The sequence below is a fragment of the Pipistrellus hanaki genome (assembly GCF_964339955.1).
Source record: "Pipistrellus hanaki genome assembly, chromosome: X".
NCBI classification, from domain to species: Eukaryota; Metazoa; Chordata; class Mammalia; order Chiroptera; family Vespertilionidae; genus Pipistrellus; species Pipistrellus hanaki.
The window spans coordinates 58,676,299-58,699,221 of NC_140524.1; positions in this window are offsets into that span (position 1 = coordinate 58,676,299).

Here is a 22,923-nt window from a genome sequence, read left to right on the forward strand (position 1 = left end):
CTTCATCCAACACTGCCTCATAATCTGAAGGTCCTGAACTCCAGCTTGTAAATTTCAACTGGCCTTTCTACCTGGGTTATCTGCCACTACCTCAAATGCTACCTTGTTTCCCCAAAAATAAGACATCCTCCTAAAATAAGACCTACTTACAGGTTTCCTTCTGAGTGAAATATAAGGCATCCCCCCTAAAATAAGGCTCCCCCTAGGCTCTGTCTCAGAATGCTATTGCTAAACATGAGAGATTTGGTCCACTGATTCTGAAAGAAATGGAGTCACAAGAAATTCACCAGGAAATTCAGGAATTGGATTGTTATGATGATGTTCCAGAAGATGATGACATGATTGTCATTGAATAAATGAGTAAATTCTTGATACTGTGGGATTCAGTTTGTCTGATTTGTGTTGACAACTACCGTACTACCATACTGTATACAGGTAATAAATTTCCTTTATTTTCATTTAACAATAAATGCGTACCATATTCTTCTTCATGGAAAAATAAGACATCCCCTGAAAATAAGACCTAGAGCATCTTTGTCTTATTTTCGGGGAAACAGGGTATGTATAAAAAATGGCATGTCTTTTTCCTTCCAAAACCAAATGTACCTTATAACATGCCTATTTATTTCATCCAGTCTCAAATCAAGGCTTAGAAACTCCTGAGGACTTATCACTAATAAATTATAAGTTCCCTTAATTATTTTGTTTTGGTTTTGGCACTCATGACTTCCTTTCCATTCCTACTACCATTTGTTTTTCAAACTCTTATCACGTATGATTTATTACAATAGCCTCCTAACTAGTCTCCAAAATGTCACTTTTTAAATATATATATATATATATATATATATATATATATATATATATATATATATATTATTGATTTTTTACAGAGAGGAAGGGAGAGGGACAGAGTTAGAAACATAAATTAGAGAGAAACATCGATCAGCCACCTCCTGCACAACCCCTACTGGGATGTGCCAGCAACCAAGGTAAATGCCCTTAACCGGAATTGAACCTGGGACCCCCTTGTCCGCAGGCCAATGCTCTATCCACTGAGCCAAACTGATCAGGGCTCAAATTTCAGTCTTTATTTTATACAAATCACTATGTACTCTATTAGATTAAACTTTTTTTTAAAAAGTACAGATATTTGGTCATTTAAACTTCAACTAAAAACCATTTTAACATTTTTTCAATTGCCTGATGTCATAATTCTCATCTGTTTTGTAAAAATCATGCTGCTTCCACTTTGACAAAGGCCAGTGGGAATGGGGGAAAAGTTGGGAACATGTAAGGATTGAGCTAGGGTATGGTTGTAAAACTAGCATTTCTCAAAAGCAGGACTGACTATATAATTTGTGGAGCCCAGTGCAAGATGAAAATGCAGAGCACCTTGTTAAAAGTTATTAAGAATCTCAAGAGGACAACAGCAGAACAGTTAACCAATGCAGGGCCCTTCTGAGTGTGGGACCTTATGTGATTACAGAGTCTGCAAGCCCATGAAGCTGACTCTGTGTAAGACTCAACTGGTTCACTTGTTTTAAATGTGGATACCTACCAGTACATAGCACCCCTTAAGACACTGAGCTCCAACATGTCTTGACGTGACCTCAGAATCTGCATGTTTCATATGCATCCTAGATTTGGAAGTTATCAGTAGACTACATTTTGAGTAACAATGGCCTACAGAAATATCACATAGTGCTAAAGTTGCTCCACAGAAAAAGATCAACAGTTCAAATTATAGTGTTGAAGGGTTTATGACAAATTTTGGCTAATCTGCAGCACGGGGAGCATAATGAGAAGGATATGAAGCAATGATAGTACTTTAAAATAAGACCAAGTCAAGTAGAAGTCATGTTAATTATTACAGGATTAAATACAGATTATCCTAAATCTCAAAGGCTGCCACCATGAAGTGTTGAGCATTGAGGCTTACTCTATGATGATGGTGCTTATCCCGCCTTCCCTTCCAAGTACTAACTCCTTTTGCTCTACCTTTCAACACCCACTTTAACTTAGGAATTATATAGTACAATGCTCCTGTCCATAGATGAAATCAAGGCTCAGCAATTTAATTATTTATTTTAAAGTAGAGTCAGTGGGAAAACAAAGATGAAAACCACAAGCCTCCTTCTTGATTCCCAAACCAACGTTCTTGCCACTGCACCAAACTATTCCCTCTGATGTCTCTCTTCTTAAATCTTATATGTTCATTTGTTCATTTGTTTATTCATTTACTACATATTTATCAGACCTGTTATTCTCCAGGCAATAAGGTAGGAACTGGAAAAAGATGGAATGGGTAAGGACCCTGCTATCATAATGCCATTATCATCTTTTCCACTTATTGTACACACATCATCAGTGTTCTATACTGTTACTAGAGGCCCAGTACATGAAATTTGTGCCCCCCGGGGGGAGGTTCCCCTCAGCCCAGCCTGCACCCCTGCACCCTCTCCAATCTGGGTTCCCTCAGGGGATGTTCAACTGCTGCCAGTTTAGGCCCAATCCCTTAAACCAGCAGTTGTACATCCTCTCACAATTTGGGACCACTGGTTCCTAACTGCTCACCTGCCTGCCTGCCTGATCACCCCTAACTGCCTCCTCCGCCAGCCTGGTCACCCCCAACTGCCTCCCACTCTGGTCTGGTCACCCTAACTGCCCCCCTTGATGACCTGGTCACCCAATGCAGCCTGCTGTTTAGTTGTTCAGTTGTTTGGTCGTCTCTCACTAACCCCCCTGCCAGCCTGGTCTCCCCAGGCAGCCTATGCTCAGTCATCCATCCTGTTGTTCCAGTCGTGATGGCCCCTGGATTTTTATATATTAGGATAAAATATTTAGCATGTATGTCTTATACCACATGAAAGTACATACTCCAGGAAGACAATTATTTTGTTTTAATGTGTTTGTTTCCCACAGTCCCTAGAAAATGTGTGGGACCATCATATGAACTGAAGGATATTTAATAGTTTTACTCCTTTCCACAAAATGTCAATAGCATCTTAGCTATTGTGATAATTGAAACTTTCCTCAAGTATTTCTAAAGACCCTGGTTGGATAGAATCGTCCCAATGTATGCAGAACTATCCTAAGTTGGGAAATACTATCCTAGTAACACATTTAGCACATAATATTCATAAAACATTTTTTTAGATAACACTGCTATAGGAACTCCAAAAAAATTTTTCATAGATGATATAAGAACTCACAGAATGAAGTATGGACTAAAAATTGAACCTCATGAAAAATAACTGAAGATAAAAACAATTTGCTATAGGCTATTGCTAGCAATGCAAGATATGAATAATTATATCCCTACATGTGTTCTAGCTCATTAAAAATAATTCATTTGTGATTTTAATTTGAAGTTTGCCTATTTTGAGTTTTTAAAAGCCCTGAATATTCTGTAATTACACCCTTCAAGGTTCTTCTTCAAATTTTCCCTTTATCTTCCTCTCTCCTGTTTTGGAGGAAATTATGTTTCAACCCATTTTTCAAGGAGAACCTACATCTGTACCTTTAAACTTGTCCTCTGAAAAATTCCAAAGAAAAAACAAATCAACATTATTGATCACTTATCACAGTTGTACACTCTAATAATGGGATATATACTCATCTCTAACTGCACTTCCACAAATATTATTTGATTTTATTTTTATACCAATTATATAAAAATTGTATAGTAAATGTGACTTTACAGATGAGGAAAATTTGGACAACAAATTGTTAAATGATTTGCTTTTAAACATAAATCTGAAAAAAAATGGCAGAGCCAGTGTATAAACCACTAGTTTCTTGACTATAAATTTAACAATATTTCCACCTACAACACATTTTCTATCATAGATCCTCATCCTTTTGAATTTTCAATCTTTTCTACAGCACTGGTAACTTCTCTCTCCTAAAATAATAGTCAAATGTTGCTATTAAGAAAACAAACCAAACAAAAACCAACCGAACAAACAAACCCATTACACTCTACCTCTCTTTACCTTAAACTCCCCCTTTCTTTCTCTTCATTACAAATTAATGAAAGACAAATCTATTACTTCTCACCTTTCAGTTATTCCTAAATTTATTACCATCTATCCTCTGCCCATAATTCTATGGAAGCTGCTTCAATAAGGTCACCAATGATTTCTTAATAGTCAAGTTCTATGGACTCTGCACAGTTCTCTTAATAATCAACCTCTCTACAGCAGTTTAGGTCACCAGACCATATCCTATATTCAAACAGTCTCCTCCGTGGGCTGTCATGAAACTACATTCTACAGTGTTCCTTATACATCTTTTTACGTTAAGTTTAGTTTCTTTAACTCTGTCTTCTTCTTCTACCTATTCTTTAAACATAGACAGAACCCCAGGCTCTGGTTTTCTTCACAATTGCCATTCTTCCCCTTTCGATACTCACCTCTTCTCATGTGGCTCCCATCAACCTCTCCCCACATAAATGTAGATACTTATTGACAGTTTAACCTCCAAATATATGCTTCATACCATTCCATGAAGAGTTAAAAATGAAACTGCGTTTTTTCTTGTTTCTTTCCTATTTGAATCTGACTTCCTGTCAGATCCTCAAATTCACCTTTTTCCATCTAAAATTTGCTCCTTGTGATGCTTAAGTTAAGATTAATCTTATTTCACAATGGTTTCTAAGACCTAACTATCTTACCTCTGCAGTTTTCACATATCTATCAAAAAATCTGTACCTTCACAGCTTTAGTCCATGCCCTTAACACAGTGATCCTCAACCTTTTTAATGCCACAACCCTTTAATACAGTTCCTCATGTTGTGGTGACCCCCCAACCATAAATTATTTTTGTTGCTACTCCATAACTGTAATTTTCCTACTGTTAATGAATCGTAATGTAAATATCTGTGTTTTCTGATGGTCTTAGCCTAAGACTCTTAGGAGACCCTGCTAGTGGTCACTACCGACAGGTTGAGAACCGCTGCTGTAGAGCCTAAGACCATTGGAAAACACAGATATTTACATTACGATTCATTAACAGTAGGAAAATTACAGTTATGAAGTAGCAACAAAAATAATTTTATGGTTGGGGGTCACCACAACATGAGGAACTGTATTAAAGGGTTGCGGCATTAAAAAGATTGAGAACCACTGCTTAACAAATCTGAACTGTACTGTCTATAAGAAAGACAAAATATTACCTCTCTCACAGGACTATAGTTGGGTCAAACTAAGTGACATATGTGAAAGATCACTGAATTTGTTGAGTTTATGCCAACATAATTCATAGATTTTAACATTCACTTTGAAATGTCCCCTATTTTTTATTTAAAACTAGAGGCTCAGTGCATGAAATTCATGCATGGGGGTGGTATCCTTCAGCCCAGCCTGTACTCTCTCCAATCTTGGATCCCTTGGGGGACTGGGCCTAAACTAGCAGTCAGACATCCCTCTCACAATCAGGGACTGCTGGTTCCTAACAGCTCGCCTGCCTGCCTTCCTGCCTGATTGCTCCTAACTGCTTCTCCCTGCCAGCCTGATCACCCCCTAAACACTCTTTTGCCAACCTGATTGACACCTAACTGTACCCCTGCAGACCTGATCTTGCCCCCAAATGCCCTCCCCTGCAGACCTGGTTGCCCCCAACTGCCCTCCCCTGCTGACCTAATCATCCACAACTCCCCTCCCCTGCCGGCCATCTTGTGGAATCCATCTTATGGCGGCCATCTTGTGACAACGTAAGGGTGGCCATCTTGTGATGACATCATACAAGGGCATTGTGCGAGGGTGTGCTTTTATTATATAAGATGATGATGGACAGAAACAACTTGGAGTGGTGAACACACAATAAAGTGTGTAGATGTGTTGTAGAATTGTGCAGTTGAAACACATATAATTTTATTAACCAGTCACCCCAATGAAGAGGGAAACAATAAAAATATTAATAAAAGCATTGTAATTGGTGATTTGTTGAGGCATAAATTTGAATCAAGTATCCTTAGATAATGAACCTAGCAGCCTGTCCACCATTTGCTTCAATATAGTTTTCCCTCTCACACTGTTATCTTTCATTAGTGATTATAAATTTCATTACTTTATGGGGGGAAAAATAAAGTTTCTAAAGGATACATTATGTATTACTCCATTATATGTAAAGTTCAAAAACAGAGGTTAAATTACATTGTTTAAGTAATTTGCATATTTAAGTAAAAATATATTCTTTAATTGATTTTAGATAGAGAGAGAGAGAGAGAGATAGAAGGAGAGAGAAACATTGATTTGTTGTACACTTTTTTATGTATTCATTGCTTGATTCTTGTATGTGCTCTGACCAGGGATCCAACCTGCAACCTTGGTGTATGGGGTTGATGCTCTAATCAACTGAGGTACCCTGCCAGGGCCAAGATATTCTTTCAAATTTATATATTTGAAAACAATCATCAATTTGATTAGCATAAAATTTGTAAAAGTCTATTTTAATGTCTGTAGGACATGCAGTGACATCTCTTCCATACTCAATATTTGTTATCATACCTTTTTTCTTTTTTAATTAAATTTATTAAGGTGACATACATTCACAAAATCATATAGGTTCTAAGTGAAGATTTTAAATAAATAAACACAAATTATACATATCTATCAATCTATATGGATATATACTCATAGATCTATAAGCATATACATAAAATCATGCTAGTGGTCACATGTAGAGGGCGGAGAGGGGACTGTGGTCAGGGATAACTCCACAGAGGGCTACTGGAGTTGGTAGTTATAGAGTTTTTGATGTGAACAGTGGATATAAATGAAACTAGATATTTATGCTTTTACAGTCTTCAGTATATATATATATATATATATATATATATATATATCTTAATTCAAAAACAGTTTAAGAAGAAAGCCTCAGAATTAATTAGAAAAGCACACAACTTATGATGTTAGAAAAGAAACATCAAAAGAAATCAAAAGAAAATAGAAGGAAGGAAATAGAGCCAAAATCAGGAATTAGTAAAATATAAGACAAAATTAGAGGTGACAACTAATGTCAAAATGTGGTTCTTAGAAAAGACTAAAAAGAAAACAAAACTTTGGCAAAATTAATCACAAAGAAAAAGGACATAAGCACTGTACAAGGAATGATAAGGTGAGTATGAATCAGGTATAACAGAAATTAAGCAGATAAAAAGAAGACACAAATAATATTATATCAATAAATCTGAAGACGCAGATTAAATGAATAAATACTTTGGAGCATATAAGCACCAAAATAATAATAATAATAATAATAATAATAATAATAATAATAATAATTCAGAGGAACTAAAAACTAAATAGTCATAACTTTTAAAGAAACTGAATTAGTAGTTTAAAAAATATTTGATCAAACAGGAATCCAGGCACATGTGACTGGTAAGAACAATTGCCTTCTAATTTCCTCCTTGCCTCCAATTTTTACTCTTCTAGTCTGTTCTTCCTACTACTCCCGGATTGGCTTCAAAAATAGTTACTTGATTACACTTCTGTTCTCAAACTTGCCATGGTTTCTTACTATTCTTCTAGAAATTTGGAGTGACATCAGGCAGATCTTGAAACTTCTATCCATTTGTAAAGAAAACAATATAGTTAATTAGGGTGTAGCTTTCTTGAATTACAAATTCAGTCTAAAGTTATACCCTGATCACCTTGATTAGACAAAAAGAAACTGGGAAGTTGTTGATTAGATTACCGTATTTTTTAAAATTAAATTATTATCTGTGTACATATTTTACATTGCCACCCCCATACATACCCACCATCCCCAGAGTTTTGTGTCCCTTGGTTGTACTTATATGCATGTATACAAGTCCTTCCCCTGATCTCTTATCTCCCCCAGATCTCCCTCCCCTCCCTGCTGTAATTTGACAGTCTGCTTGTTGCTTTACTGTCTCTATATCTATCTTTTGGTTCATCAGTTTATAATGTTCTTTATTATCCATAAATGAGTGAGGTCATGTGGTGTTTCTCTTCCATTGACTCGCTTATTTCACTCAGGATAATGTTCTCCAGTTCCATCCAGGTTGCTTCAAATGATGAGAATTCCTACTTTTCTATGGCAGCAGAATATTCCAGTGTGTAGATATACCATACTTTTTTTTTATCCAATCACCTGCTGACGGGCCCCTAGGCTGTGTCCAAATCCTAGCTATTGTAGATGGTGCTGCTATGAACATAGGGGTGCATATATCTTTTCTGAATGGTGTTTCTAGTTTCTTGGGATATAATCCTAGGAGTGGGATTACTGGTCAAATGGGAATTCCATTTTCAGTTTTTTGAGGAAACTCCATACTGTTCTCCAAAGTGGTTGCACCAGTCTGCATTCCCACCAACAGTGCACGAGGGTTCCTTTTTCTCCACAACCTCGCCAACTCTTGTCCTTTGTTGATTTGTTGATGTTGGCCATTCTGACAGGTGTGAGATGGTACTGCATTGTTGTTTTGATTTGCATCTCTCAGATAATTACTGACTTTGAGCATGTTTGTATGTGCCTCTTGGCCTTCCTTCTGTCTTCTTTTGAAAATATTTTATTTACCTCCATTGCCCATTTTTTAATTGGATCATTCAATTTCCCTTTATTTATTGTAGCTGTATAAGCTGTCTGTACATGTTGGAGATTAAACCTTTATCGGTCATAACATTTGCAAATATGTTCTCCCACACAGTGGGCTTTCTTGTTGTTTTGTTGATGGTTTCTTTTGCTGTGAGAAAGCTTTTTATTTTGATGTAGTCCCATTTCTTTATGTTCTCTTTAGCTTCCATTGCCCTAGGGGCAGTATCAGTGAAGAAGTTCTTTTGGCATATGTCTGAGATTTTGCTTCCCGTTTATGCCTCTAGTATTTTTATGGTTTCCCGTCTGATGTTTAAGTCCTGTATCCATTTTGAGTTTATTTTTGTGTATGGTGTAAGTTGGTGATCTAGTTTCATTCTTTTGCATGTATCTGTCCAATTTTCCCAACACCATTTATTGAAGATACTGTCTTGACTCCATTGTATGCTCATGCCTCCTTTGTCAAATATTAACTGAGCATAGTGATTTGGGTTGATATCTGGGTTCTCGATTCAATTCCATTGATCTATATGTCTGTTCTTGTGCCACTACCAGGCTGTTTTGAGAACAGTGGCTTTGTAATACAGCTTGAAATCTGGTATTGAGATCCCTCCTACTTAACTCTTCTTTCTCAGGATTAGTCTTTTATTGTTCCAAATGAACTTTTGGAGAGTCCTTTCTAGGTCAGTGAAATATGCCGTTGGTATTTTAATGGGGAGTGCATTGAACCTATAGATTGTTTTGGAAAGTATGGACATTTTGATGATGTTGATTCTACCAATCCATGAACATGATGTTCTTCCATCTGTTTACATCTTCCTCTATCTCTTTTTTCAGTGTCGTGTAGTTTTCCACATATAGGTCCTTTACTTCCTTAGTTAAGTTTATCCCTAGGTATCTTAATTTTTTTGGTGTGATGGTAAATGGAATTGCTTTTTTAGTCTCTGTTCCTGTAAGTTCAGTGTTGGTGTATAGAAATGCCATGGATTTCTTGGCATTAACTTTGTATCCTGCTACATTGGCAAATTCACCTATTAAGTCAATTAGTTTTTTTAATGCATTCTTTTAGGTTTTTTATGTACAATATCATGTCATCTGCAAATAAGGATAACTTCACTTCTTCTTTTCCAATTTGGATGCCTTTTATTTCCTCTTCTTGTGTAATTGCAATGGCTAGTACTTCCAGTACTATGTCAAACAGGAGTGGCAAGAGTGGGCATCCCTGTCTTGTTCCTGTTCTTAGAGGGAATGGTTTTATTTTTTGCCCATTGAGTATAATGTTGGCTGTGGGTTTATCATTTATAGCTTTTATTATGTTGAGGTATGATCCTTGTACTCCCACCTTGTTGAGAGTTTTTATCAGGAAAGTGTGTTGGATTTTATCAAATGCCTTTTCTGCATCAATTGATATGACTATATGATTTTTATCTTTCGTTTTGTGTATATGATGCATCACGTTTTTTGATTTGCTGATAATGTACCATCCTTGCATTCCTGGAATAAATCCTACTTGGTCATGGTGTAAGATCTTTGTGATGTTCTGCTGGTGCCAATTTGCTAGAATTTTGTTGAGGATTTTGGCATCTATGTTCATGACGGATATTGCCATGTAATTCTCTTTCATTGTGTTCTCTTTATCTGGTTTTGGTATTAGGGTGATGCTAGCTTCATGGAAGGAGTTTGGAAGCGTTCTTTCCTCTTGAATTTTTTGGAATAGTCTGAGGAGGATAGTTTTTAGGTCTTCCTTGAATGTTTGGTAAAACTCTCCTGTGAAGCCATCTGGCCCTTGGCTTTTGTTTGCTGGAAGCTTTTTGATGACTGTTTCAATTTCTTCCCAAGTTACTGTTCTATTGAGATTTTTAGATTCTTCCTGATTGAGTTTTGGAAGGTTATATTTTTCTAGGTATATGTCCATTTCCTCCAGGTTGTTCAGTTTGTTGGAATAGAGTTGTTCGCAGTATTTTTTAACAATCCTTTGTATTTCGGCGGGGTCTGTTGTTATTGCACCTCTTTCATTTCTGATTTTGTTTATTTGAGTCCACTCTTTGTTTCTTGGATAGCCTGGCTAAAGGTTAATCAATCTTGTTTATCCTTTCAAAGATCCAGCTCTTGGTTTTGTTGATCTTATGTATTGTTTCTTTGGTCTTTATGTTGTTTATCTCTGCTCTGATTTTTATTATTTCCTTCCTTCTGCTTACACTGGGCTTTTCTTGTTGTTCTTTTTCTATCTCTTTGAGTTGTAGAGTTAGAAAATTTGTTACCATTTTTTCTTGTGTTTGCAATAGGCTTGTAAGGATATGAACTTCCCTCTCAAAACTGCTTTTGCTGTGTCCCATAGATTTTGGATTGTTGTGTTTTCATTGTCATTTTTTTCCAGGATGTTTTTAATTTCTTCCTTGATTTCTCTGGTAACCCAGTCCTTGTTTAATAGCATGCTGTTTAGTATCCACGTGTTTGATTTTTTTGGATTATTTTTATTGTAATTAATTTCCAGTTTTATGCCACTATGATCTGAGAAGATGCTTGATATGATTTCTGTCTTCTTGAATTTGAAGAGTTTTTGCCTATGTCCAATATGTGGTCTATCTTTGAAAATGACCTATGTGCACTTGAGAAGAATGTATATTCTGTGTCTTTGGGGTGGAATGTTCTGAAGATGTTGATTAATTCCATCTGGTCTAGTGAGTCATTTAGGATTGATATTTCTTTGCTAATTTTTTGTTTAGGTGGTTTGTCCAAAGGTGACATAGGGGTATTAAAACCTCCTACTATGATTGTATTGCTATTCATTTCTCCCTTAATGTCCTCCAGCAGTTCTTTTTGTTTTGTTTTGTTTTTGTTTTATTTTTTTTATGTATTTGGGTGTTCCCGTATTGCGTGCATATATATTTACCAGGGTTATTTCTTCTTGTTGGATTGCTCCCTTTAGCATTATGAAGTTGCCTTCATTATCTCTTGTTATGTCCTTCACTCTGAGATCTAATTTGTCAGATATAAGTATTGCTACCCCAGCTTTTTTTTCATTTCTAGTCGCCTGGAAAACCTTTATCATCCCTTCACTCTCAGTCTGTGTGCATCTTTTTTTCTTAGGTGGTTTTCTTGTAGACAACAGATATATGGGTCTTTTTTTCTTATCCAATCTGTTACCCTATGTCTTTTGATTGGAGCATTTAATCCACTTTCATTTAAAGTTATTATTGATAGGTACTTATTTGACTCCATTTTTATTCTATATCCCTCTGTTCCTTCTTCGCTTTCTATTTTTATTTTTACAGTAGACCCTTTAGCATTTCTTGCATTGCTGGTTTGGTGGAGATAAATTCCCTTAGTCTTTTTTTTTTTTTTCTGTGAAGCTCCTGATTCCACCTTCAATTTTGATTGATAGCCTTGCTAGGTAGAGTATTCTTGGATTCAGACCCTTCGTTTGCATGACTTTGTATTCCCTTCTGGCCTGATGAGTTTCTGTGGAGAAATCAGTTGCTAGTCTGATGGGGGTTCCTTTATATGTAACTTTCTGTCTCTCTCTGGCTGCTTTTAAGATTCTTATTTTGTCACTAGTGTTTGCCAGTTTAATTATAATGTGCCTTGGGGTCAGTCTTTTGGGATTCATTTTGCTTGGGACTCGGTCAGCATCTTGGATTTGTTTGGGTTTTTTCTTCTTTATCTCAGGAAAGTTTTCTGTCATTTTTTCTTGAAATATTTTTTCCATGTCTTCCTCAGTTTCCTTTCCTTCTGGAACCCATATTATTCTAATATTTTTTGTTTTGTATTGTCCCAAAGTTCCTTTAGGCTCTCCTCCTGCTTTTTAATTTGTATCTCCAGAAGCTACTCTAATTGGGTATTTTTTTCCATCTTGTCTTCTAGTTCACTGATTCGGTCCTCTGCTTCTTCTAGTCTACTCATGATGCTTTCTATTGAGTTCTTTACAGTAGCAATATCATTTTTCATTTCTTCTTGGTTCTTCTTCATTTCCTCTTGGGTCTTACTCATATTGTCAAATTTGTCTTCCATTCTTTATAGCTATCTTATGATCATTACTTTGAATTCTTGCTCTCGTAGGTTGCCTGCCTCTAACTCGTTTACTTCCTTTTCTGGTGATGTCTGCTTTTCTTTCATATGCGGGCTATTTCTTTGTCTCCCCATGATTTCTCTTTTTTAGGATGTCTGGTTGTGTAGTTCTCTCTCTCCTGCTTTGATTTAAAGGCACAAAATACAACACAACTAGGTACAACACACAAGGCACTGAATAGAAATGTGTTTGTGATATTAATCACCTCCAATAATGGTGACTAGAACCCAGCTAACAAAAACATACAATCAAACAAAAAGCGCCAAAACCGTTTGGCTCAGTGATAGAGCATTGGTCTGTGGACTGAAAAGTCCCAGGTTCGATTCCGGTCAGGGGCATGTACGTTGGTTGTGAGCACATCCCTGGTAGGGGGTGTGCAAGAGGCAGCTGGTCAATGTTTCTCTCTCATTGACGTTTCTAGCTCTCTATCTCTCTCCCTTCCTCTCCGTAAAAAAATCAATAAAATATATTTTTTTAAAAGAAGAATAGGCAAGTCAATCTTATACAAAAAGCATAAAACTTCAATATAGTTAACAATCAACATACAACTACAAAGGGATAGAGAGAAAGACTGGTTGGTTTTTTTTGTTTGTTTGTTTGTTTGTTTTGGGGTTTTTTTTTGTTTTTTTAGGACAGAGAAGAGGGAGGTGTGAATGGGCTTGGAGCAGTGGGTTGGAAATTAGATATACACAAGTAGGGTGAAATTTTAGCAGGGGGTAAACAGAAAGAATGGGGAAAATCTAGAGCAGGAGAGGATTAAGATAAACAGGGCACCAAAGGAAAGGTTAGGAAGAGAGTGATGGCATAAAGGTAAGGTTGAGATAGAATAAAGCATTGGAGAAGGAAAGATAAATATAGACTGTAGAACAGTAATTTTGAAATAAAAAAATAAAAATAAAAAAATAATAAAAATAAACAAAAGAAAATAAGATAAAAAGGTAAAATAGTAGTAGTAATAATGTTGATTACATATACAATGTAATAATTAAAACGTAAAATCAAGTGAGGAAAAAGAAAAAATAGTTTCTTGAGTAAACATTGCAAATAATGAAAAAAAAATTAAAAATTAAAAAAAAATTAGAAAATTCAAATAAAATTTGCAATAGTGAAGGTCATTCGCTTCCTCTTTTGTTCTGTTTGGCACACCTTTTTCCCAGTCCGGACAATATTGCAGTTCCCTGCCTTTCACTGCTCCTCAGTGTTATAATATGGTCCTGATTTTTAAGCAGGTTTGGCTTTGATTTTATTATACTAGGGTCAATTTGTGATTTAGCCTCTTGGTGGCAGTGTTTCTAGGTTGACTTCCCAGGCTCTCCAGCTTTTTTTTTTTTTTTTTTTTCCCCTCTCTGTGGCACTGCTCTATGGAGTGGGGGAGGAGGCAAGTCCAAGGCAACTGTAATCACCTGTAATTCTCCGATATCCCTCTGAGTCATATCCAAATGTGTTGCTCTTTAGATATCTCCCCTATTAGGAGCCCCCTCCACTTTCATGGGTGACACCCACCCAACAGCCAGGGGCTTCTACCTGTAATCACCTCCCCTGTCCTTCAGTTTCTGCAATCCCCCAGATTGTGCAGGCTTTTGTCTTTGTTGGGATTTCGCTGTGCGGTGGGGCACTCCTGTGAGTCCAAGTGTTCACGCCGCCTGGGATCAGTGTTCTGGGGGGCCACAGCTGCTTGGTTGTCGCTGCAGCTGTGGATATTCAGGCCTCTGACATGATCCAATTTCCCTTTAAGATGGCAAGATTTCCTGTCCAAGCCCGTAGGTAGCTCCTGGAAGGGACCTAGCCCCACCGTGGGTGCTTCCCTGTCAGGGGCACCCTGGTCAGCGGCCCCCCAGTTTCTTCTGGTGTTCAGCTGTCTCTTGGCTTGCTAATAAACACTCACAGCACGACCCTCAGCTGCTCTCTCTTTCTGCTTCGGGACAAGGCTCAGAATCAGCCTATCTATTCTTCTGCCATTTTGTCTCTGACTACCGTATTTTCTAAGACTTTTCTATAGACAAGTCTATAAATAACTCCATCGATATGTGCTGATTTGAACTGTTTTCCTAGTTGGTCCGAAGGTTGTGGGTTATTGTTAAGCTGGTTATTGTTAAGCTGAACTGTTTTCCTTCTCAATTGGTAAGCTTTTCCTGACCTTTCCCTAAAGCTCTCAAAAAACTTGACTATTTTCCTTGACGCTGACCACCAATATCCCAGTGTACCTTTAAAATCAAATTCTCCTGAAAGAATATTCTAGTTCTACCAAATTCATGCCATTGTCCCCTAAACAAGCCATTCCCACTTCTATGGCATAGATTGTTTAATCTCTTAAAATAGCACACTTTCTTCCATCCTTTCTACCCATCAAACTCTCAAAAATGATCTCCCATTCTTCCTTCAGTTTCAAAACAGGAAATTGTTGCTGATTAGACTCTTGGAAGATGATTGGTTATTTTCATTTGTACACTGCCAGCTATTGGTTTTTGTTAATGATAAGATAGTCCTAGAAAGGTAGGAGTGCTAAGGAAGGAAAGAAGGAAGGAAGGAAAGAAGGAAGAAAAGAAGGGAAGGAAAGGATGCTTTCATTTGTTTAATCTCTTAGTAATTGTATTAAAATTTTTCCTCTTCTCATTCTTGCTTTGCTATGTGCTTCATTCAGCCTTTCTGAAATGCCTCAGGTGACTGTGAGAATTCCCTTTTTTAGGTCTAAAGGAGTTTTGGAAGCCAGAGCTTGTTCCACTGGAGTAATTCTCCCCTATTCAGGGGGAGGTTCAGTTCTTTTAGAAATTTAGTGCAACATTGACCTCAGCAGCAAGCTCTCACAAAGTTGCATTAGACCCTCTCTTCCAACTTTCTGCTCACTATCCTGCATCTAAGTAAAATTTCAAAGGGCTTCTTTAGTGAGCTTTCAAATACGCTGCCCACCAGTACTACTAGTACTTTTGAAATCATCAATGTCTAGGAGTCTCCCAATGTCTCTATAATTACTTTCTTGAGTTCAAAGTGATATATTAATATATTCTGATGCTGCTGGTTCATGAATGATCATAAAATAGTGTTCCTGTGGTCCATGTGCTTAAACATAACACACACACAGAGTTTTATTCTACTACTCTGATGCCATGATAAGATGGGGTGAGAAAATGGAATCTCAGGTCTTGACCAATTAGCATTGTTCTCTTAACAATGACAAAATATTAACTTGGCATAGGTGATCAATTACAAAATATTGCTATTGTTCATTTCTACTACACTATCACTGATGGCATATGGTTTTAATTACCTTTATAATATAAGTAATGGATTAATTCTAATTGGTACCAATTAGAATTGGTACCAATTTTTTCTGTTTCTCATTGTAGCCAAAGGTTTGCATGTAGTCACCCACAGTTAGGTCCAATGCAGATTATCTTTGAGTAGACCAATATTCAATTGCCTACATAGGGATCAAACCAAATGCTTAACCACAAATGTTATTTATACAGAAATAATATTCACCCACATGACTATTTTAAAAATAAAATATTTGAAGCACTTTGCTATGCATGGCACCTATACAAAAAGACTCTATGGTTGAGGAAAAAGACAATTGTATAAGAAAACCACATAGAGGTTAATTAATAGCTATAATCCATCATTATATTTAACTGTGAGATCCCTAATAGTCAAGGCAAAAATGTAAATATGATCAATTATGTAGTGGTTATTGTTTTATTAAAAATACCAATTCATCTGTATACAGATTTTTGTTGTTGTTTTTGCCTGAAACTAAATCATTAGAGGAATTTTTCCTAAACCCCTTTATATAAAAAACATTGAACCTGAGAGGCAATGTTCTTACAGAAGAATTTTTCCACTGGATATTTTTAAAACATATCATCATAAAAGCTAGGTATAATAATAAATTATAATTGTCTTAAGGCATTTCTATCAAGACATTAAAAACAGCCAGGTAAGTGGTGACCTAACTTGATTCAGAGATCTTAGTTCATACTAACCAACCATTTCTCTATATTTTCTTTTACTCTCAACTATTAAGGGCCTCAACCTTATACTTAAATCATTATGTTAATATGAGAAGTTACTATTATCAATTTGTCCATTTTCCCCTAGACTTATAAAACTTTTGCATACATCATCTTATTTTTCTTCACAACACAGAAACGCAGTGACTTGCCTAAAAGCCACAGCTTTGATTGATGTAGAGCATAGATTAGAATACAGGGTTGCCTCACCCCTAGTCTGATGCTCTTTCCATTATATTCCTTCACAGATAAAATGTATACTAGACAAATGTCCACATAACTTGGGGATAAAACATCCCCAACAAGATCACAAGCATAATGTATCTACCCAGTATTACTTATAATAAATTTTCTCTATTGCCTAGGGTCAAATACCTACAAGGTAGTTAAATTCCTTAGATTTTAAGACAAGAAATTATACAATTGTTCAAAATAGACCTATAAATAATGGTGCTAAGAGTTTTCAAAATGAATAAATATTCTGACAGAAAAGTGCCCAGAAAAGACAGAAAGGACCCAGGCATCCTGATTCAATAGCTTCCTGTAGCACTGTTAGCTATCCTCTGCCTTTTCTTAGTATTATTTCAGAAAAACATCTGAAAAGTGCCCATTTAATAAATGAAATTCTATGCTACCCCTGCACCCCCAGGCAAGATTCATTCTTATTTTAAGACCAAATGTTTACTCTGAAATCATAGAAAGCAATACAGAAAGGAGGAGAAAAGCAAACTTGTATCACAGGGTATGGGAAGGATGTACACTCTCTTATCAGAGCCTAACAGACTCTAGAAGTTGAGGATGCTGTGGTCCATACCCTTTCTGTCTGCTGCCACTCTCTCAAACAGAACAATGGTTTCCTCCCTCTGTGCACGCCTGGGGGCTCACTTGCCTTTTTAGACTAATGACATGCATTTTTTTAGCACTTGTAGATTAGAAAAGGTTCCAAAAAATGCAGATGGGAAGTATTCTGTCTGCACCAATCTTTCTCTGCTGTGTCATGCTATGGCTGAATGAAAAGGAAATAGAATTTAAATGTGTTCATACTGAGTAAACGCCAAGCTCTTGAATAAGGTCCTTTCACCTGGATTTTCTGGTTTAATCCTCAGAGGAAATTGAAAAAGTAAATATTATTATTTCCATTTTGCAGATGGGGAAACTGGGGCAGAAATATTAACTAATGTCAATGCCTTCATAGAACTCAAGTCTACCTGAGTTTTCTCAGGATCACAGCCATCGTTGTGTTGCAAAAGACTTCTCAGTTCTCTAGAATTAATTAGCATTGAACAGAGTAAAAGAACCCACATGTTAGTTAAGGTTTGGTCTTCAATTTGCCCTGAACAGAGATCTAGGACAGAAGAAATGGCAACAGAAGCAGTGCAATGTTTGGAACAAATCTTCAAGAGGAAATGAGTACAAGAGACCAAAGAGGCACTTACTTTCAAGGGCAGTGTCAGAGTTATTTTAGGGCCTAAACCCTATACAGCTAGAGGGGGGAGTGATTTAAGGAAAATGATACTCAATTACAAGTACAAAATGAAGTATGGGATCTTGGAAGGGCCAGTGCAAGTAAGGAGCACTGTAGCTTAAGCTTCTCTAGCTTCAAACTAAATGTGTCTCTGCTAACAGTATTTAACATAAAGTTCAGAACAAAGGGGGTCAGGAAGATGTGCACAGAGGTAATGTGATATGTGGTTATATGCTTCTGGAGTAAATGAGATTGTTCTGCTTCTAGCTTTCCACTTCAGCATGCACATGCATGCATGCACGCATGCGCACACACATACACACACACACAATCACACACACACACACACACACACACACACACACACAAAACTTAGCAAGAAATTAAACTCTGCCAAGCAAAAGGGATGAGCAGAAATGGCCAAAGTACCTCTTCTTGTTCCTGTGTCCAGTCATATTGCTCAGTAACAAAGATATCTTCACTTGAGATAACCCTCTAATCACCACCCAATATACAAGATGTCTCTGAAAATTACTGGCTTGTATAGAACTGTACACAACGTGACAAAAGAGGAATAGAATGTGTATTCTATGTAATGAAGAGGTAATATGCAAATTAACCCTCACATCCTCACAAGAAGGCTGCCTAGGAGGCAGAGCTTTTGATGCATAGAAACTAACCAATCAGAGCCAAATCTGGGTGAACTGCGAAGGCAGAACCTAATGTGGGGGCTGAGTAGGGGTTTTAAGGGCAACAGCTGTTTGGTGTAAGGTATAAGTAAGTGGTTCAATTTTTTAATGACCCATTTGGCAGTATATGGCTGGCTATCAGTCCAGATATAGGGATTATGTATTTTTGTCTGCCAAGAGCATTTTTCCCTGCTGAAAAAGGCCCCCCCCCCCATTTAAGCAATCCTCTCCTATATAATATATCTATACTAATAAAAGGGTAATATGTTAATTAAATTGGGTTGACCAGCCATCTTCTGGATATCTGACTTCCTTCAGGACAAAGCCATGGTGGTGGGGGCTGAGGTAGAGGCAATTAGTAGTGATCAGGTCAGCAGGTGTGGGGGAAAGATCAGGCTGGCAGGAGAGGGCACTTGGGGGTGAGATCAGGCCAGCAGCAGAGGGCAGTTAAGGGTGATCAGGCAGGCAGGCAGAGGCAGTTAGGGGCAATCAGGCAGGCAGGCAGAGGCAGTTTGGGGTGATCAGGTAGGTAGGTAAGCAGTTAGGAGTCAGCCATCCCAGTTTGCCAGAGGGATGTCTGACGGCCGGCAGTTGGACATCCCACAAAAGGTCCCCGACTGGAAAGAGTGCAGGCTGGACTGAGGGAACGTTCCCCATGCATGAAGTTTGCGCACCGGGCCACTAGAACAATAATAAATTGGGAAGGAGGAATAGAGGGGAAAAAAAGATTAGGCATACTTGGGGGAAGAATAGTATTTACATGAAGATGACATTATGTTTATATGTAATAATATCAAGCCATTCTATAGATCAATGTAAAAGTGATCTCTAAATATAAGATTACTATCACAGTAATGGAGCCATTGATCTAAATCCATCAAAATGGCTGAAAATACCATCTCTTGGTTTCCAATCCAATGCTTTCATCATATATATAAAGCTAGTATGTGGATGAAAAATCAGAGGGCCATGGGAAAATAAAGACAGACTTGAAAGTATTGTGATATAATAGTGTATCCAAGTTGTGACTATGACCCTTGGGACCAATTTTCCCATAAACATAACAGAATTGAGACAATCAAATGAGCATTGCTCTTCGAATGTCATACACTTATTTTAACAAAGTTACCACATAAACATTTCTAGAATTACTCAGTGGGATTAGGTAGAGAGTCTGAGTGAGACACACTGTCGTGACTATCCTTACTGATAGCAAATCTTGGTCCTCTGGGGGAAGATTAGATTTTCTAAAATAGCTAAAAGTCATTCAGTGTCATATCTCATGAACAAGGTGAGTGATCAAAAATGAAGTGTGACTATAAAATGATGAAACTGATCATCTGATGTAACTCACAATGTGATTGCAAATGCAATTCCATAGGAGGAGTTTAGAGATAACATATTTGCTGGGTTTGCATTCTCTCTGATACTGTCATTTCTAATTTTCCATTAGCAAATATCCATCTGATATTAGTTGTGCTGAGTGAGGGACAAAGCTTGTCAAGACCTATCTGATTAAGGTCTGTTTGCTTCAAACAAAGGGAAAAACAATCTCTTCATATTCACAGACCTCACCTTAACACAAATTCATAAATATGTTGCAGATAATAAGAATTAACAAGAATAACTGGAGGAAAACCCACCCTAAGTCTGAAGGGATTTTTGAATGAAGAATAGAGAGAAAGGTGACTAAACATATCCATTATAGGAAACTTTCAGAACTTATACTGGGCCATCTGCAAAGAATCATGCCAGATATGCACTAGGTACTTTAAATACCTTTTAACATTTTGATATAAGCCTTGTTACATAGCATATATAATTTATCACCCAAAGACATGCTTAGAGAGAGAAAGAGAGAGAGAGAAAGAGAGAGAGACATTGGTTGCTTTCCCTGTGTGTAGAATCCACAACCCAAGCATGTGCCTTGACAGGGAATCAAATTGACAACTGAGCCACACCAGCTGGACATAGCATATATAATTTAATATGCTGCCAAAAATTATAATAAATCTAACCCATATGGATCATTATTCCCATGTGTAATAGAGCTAAGCCACAGAGCTAACGAGTAGTATGTTGAAGGCCTCACAGTACATAAGTGGCAGAACCAGTAAAGAAACACCTATCTGGCTAACTGGAAAGCCAATGCTCCTTACAGGACACTTTGATGCACAGGTCCTCTTGCTGTGAGCATTTGCAGGTCAGCTACCTCATTCATTTATTCAACAAATATTCATTTGGCACCTATTATGTCCTGGCACAATTCTAGATGCTAGAGATACCACAAGAGCAGGACAAAGCCCTAATAGTCATGGAATTTACATATCAATGGGAGAACAAAGGGAATAGTGAGATAAGCAAAGCAAAGCAAGTAGTGTGTTACATAGTAATAAGTACTATGTTGAAAAATAAAAAGTGAAGAGAGAGAGAGAGAGAGAGAGAGAGAGAGAGAGAGAGAGAGAGAGAGAGAAATTCACTATTATATAGATTGAGAAGTTGGCATTTGAATGAAGCTTTGAAAGAGGTGACATAAAGCTATGAAGATACCTGAGGAAAGAGCAATGTAGGGAGAAGGGAATGGAAACAAGTATGTGTGACTGGGTTCATGGTATTGGAAGGCGATGAGAAGAGTCAGGCTCTGGATGGTATATACAAAACAATTTGCTGGTGGACTAGATTTGAGATGAGAGAAAGTGAGGATTTCGATGATTTCAAATTTGTATTTGTTTCTTTCACAACTGAATTTGGATCACAGAACAACAGTCCCATAACATTTTTCTATTTAAAAATCCTGTGATCAGGTAAGTTTGGGAAATTCTAGATATCACCCTCATGAATATTAATAATACAATTAGCATTCTCTAGACTTCTGGAATATTGATGTAAAAATAGATGAGTGAATGGACAAATGAATGAATGAACAAACAGAATTTTCTCATTATTTTGACCACAGAACCCATTTTTTTCTTGCACAGTGGGGTTGAGCAGCCACTTATATTTTGGATCTACTGCCCTGAAAAATGACATAGGATAACACAAGAACACAAAAGATTATTTATTATCTTGAGCTTGATATTTTCAAAATATCACCCTGAGTACAAGAATCCCTCTTTAGTGGCAAAACACACAGTTTGAGGTTTCTGCAGGTCTGGTGGCATCTGTTAATAAAGTACCATAGTTAAGATCTGATCTGTGGGGCAAAGTCCTCAAGTGGGAACAAGCTGTGAGTTGTTAACAAAGGAATTATCACATCTTCTCTACCAGCAAAGGTCAAGAGTTACAAGGTGTTAACAAGCAAACAGAATGAGGAGCATACCAAGAAAACCCTTTTTTAACTTCTAAAACGCATTTGTGTTGGCACATTTATGTTTGTTTTGTTTTTTTATAAAAATTTCCACCACAGATATTCAAAACTGATTCCTTCTGTCACCCTGGAGGAATTCCTATATGCCTTTCTTCTCTCTGGTTCCTCAGGAGCATTTTAGTATCATGGAAACTCAGAGATTAAAAAGACTTTTAAATTTCTACTCAGCATAAGAATCTTTTTACAGTGTCCCCTAAAGATTCATCTAACCCCCGTTTGAGCAGCTATGTGCTCTGTGAAGTAATCCATCCATTCCATTTGGGGGCTGTTCTAATTGTTAGCAGAATTTTCTTCATATTCAATATAGATTAACCGCTCTTCCTTAACTCTCACAAACAGTCTTAATGCTGTTCTCTGTAGCTAAATAGAATGAGCTTCCACCTTAAATCATTTTTACCATTTGAAAACAGCTATCACCCCCCATTGGTTCTTTTTTAAAAAAATGAATCTTTATTGTTGAAAGTATTACAGATGCCCCCCTACCCACCTCCCCCACCTCCATTGGTTCTTAGGGTAAAAGAAGATGTGCTTGAGGAGCTAATTCAAGCTCTCCATTACCTCCCTGAACCTACCCGGATTCCAGGATGCAGCATAACCTTTGGAAGGTAACACACATCTATTTGCTTGAAAAAAGTTATCACATTCAAAAAGTTATTGAGGGGAACTTTCTCTTTTAGAAATATTCCAACTAATGAATGAAAAAAGGAATGAGAGTATATAACCATTTATTCAACCCCTACTGGAAAACAACACAGCATAGGTAA